Source organism: Octopus bimaculoides, chromosome 3, assembly GCF_001194135.2.
Source record: "Octopus bimaculoides isolate UCB-OBI-ISO-001 chromosome 3, ASM119413v2, whole genome shotgun sequence".
In the NCBI taxonomy this organism is placed as follows: domain Eukaryota; kingdom Metazoa; phylum Mollusca; class Cephalopoda; order Octopoda; family Octopodidae; genus Octopus; species Octopus bimaculoides.
Genome location: NC_068983.1, coordinates 158,082,880 through 158,085,387, shown reverse-complemented (window position 1 = coordinate 158,085,387; position 2,508 = coordinate 158,082,880).

Genomic DNA, 2,508 nt, shown 5'->3' with positions numbered 1-2,508 from the left:
ATACATATATATATATATATATATACATATATATATACAGGGGAGAGGGAACCTCTACATCGTCGCTGGATCTGCTAGAAATAATTGCTAAATGTCCCTCATGTTGCATTCAACCGTTTTTAATAAATGAAAGCTAAATTGAACAATATAATGCCTGATATACAAAAGTCAGGTCACCCATGACTGGAACGCCTTTGAGCATAGGCCTTTTTATGATAAGGGCTGACCTGGAGCAAAACAATGACATGCTTACACTCACGTTTGCATTATATATGCATTTATGTATATCATTCTTGTTTATGAATGCATGAATGTGTGTGGTAGGAAGAGCCTCAATCACAGGGTTCCGGATTCCATCCCACTGCATGGCATCTTGGGCAAGTGTGTCCCACTATAGTCCCGGGCCGACCGAAGCTTTCCTCGTGGATTCGGTAGTCGGAAACTGAAAGAAGCCAGTTGTAGATAGATAGATAGATAGATAGATAGATAGATAGATAGATAGATAGATAGATAGATAGATAGATAGATAGATTGATAGATCGATAGATAGATAGATAGATAGATAGATAGATAGATAGATAGATAGATAGATAGATAGATAGATAGATAGATAGATATGCATGTATGTATCTGTCTCCGTGTATCCTTGTGTTGTCAGATTGACAACCGGTGTCGGTTTGTTTATGACCACTGTAACTGGCCAAAGATATCGATAGAATAAGTACCAGGCATTAACAAAATCAGTGCTGTGGTCGATTCGTTCGAATAAAAAAAAACCCTTCAAGGCGGTGCCCCGGCATAGCCGTAGCCCTATGGCCGAGACAAGTAAAAGATAAAAGACGTGGGAATAGATGTGCGTTGATGCGATGAAGTTGTGAATATCCGAAATGTGTACGAGGGAGTGCTGAAATGTTCCTGGCTTTAAGGGTATCACGAAAGGCCTGGTTCGAGTTTCAACATTCCGAGTTCTTTTACAGGGCTTAGAAAAACTGAAGGGCCGCTGCAATACGTGTGTGAATCTGAGACGGGAATATGCTGATTAGAATCATAATTAACTGATCGTCCTATATTTTCTTTTACCCAAAGTCAGGAACTTTACAGTACCCCCGCGTACTTGGTTGAGTTTTTTTTTCTCTTTTGTCCTTCAGAAAATGAAAAGTTGTTGTTGGCTCGAGTTTACAGTCCTGGTTTTATATATATATATATATATATATATATATACACACACACACACACACAATACTATACAACAACACAACACAACGCAGTACATACAAAATAATTCCAGCCGTGCATGATTGTATTTGGCTTCAAGTAAAAAAAAAAAAGAGAAAAACATATTTGCATGCACATACTGACATGTATGTAATTTTGTAAGATACTCTTGTGGGACATGAACATGTGTATGGGGAGGGTTGTGTGTATATTTGTGTGCTTGTAGATTTTGATTATTTCGTTTAGATTTCTCGTAAGAAAGGTTTCATTATATATTACACACAGGAATCGACCAGCAAACATAAATTCATTTATATGACGAAATTATTTTATTAATCCAACAATAATTTAGATATTTTGGCTAACAACAAAGCCTATTTTACAACAAGAGACGGTTTTGTACATTAAATCAACACCAAACATCCATGTATATTTTACAATCTCTTGTTTAGAAGGCAGTGTCTGGGATAGGACGAGATTGTTTTTGATAAACACGATCCTCAAACCAGATACAGTAATGTATGAAGGCAAACTTTCTGCCTACTTCTAACATCCATTAAACAAATCTGTGTGCAAAATGGAGGTATAAATAATAATTTTAAAAATCACTTTAGAGAGATTTAAAACTCAGAGGCTGTATATTTCTATTTACTCTTCTTGCTTGCCACCAAAAGAATGCATACTACTTCGGTTTTTTTTCCTACAATCGCATTAAAAACAGATAGCATGCAAGAGGGGTGCTAGTCTTTAGTCGGTCTACAAACAGTAACTGCAACTTCTTATACTTCTTGTATATATGTGTGTACACAAACATACACATTCCCAGATAGATTAAGTCACAACACAAATGAAATTCTTGATTAAAATGATAATAAATATAAAAATAACGTATAACGAACGCATTATATTTACACATAGATAAATACATGCATACACACACGTACACAAACACACACACGGGCACATTACACGCATAAATATTCAAACACACCACTGACCCAAACATGCTTGGATTTGCAAAGAAAAAAAATGTTACTACTACTACTTCTACATTTGTAACTGGCGACGGCGACAATGATGGATATGTTGGCGGTGGTTACGTTAAGGATGATGCGAATGATGATGATGATGGTAATGTAGGGCGGTGGTGGTGGTGGTGATTGCTAAATAACAAAGAAAATAGGAAAAAGAAAGATTAGCATTGAACCCCCATACTCACCTTACACATATAAACACACATATATGTGCGTGTATAGAATACATGTTTGTGTGTATGTATATATATATATATAT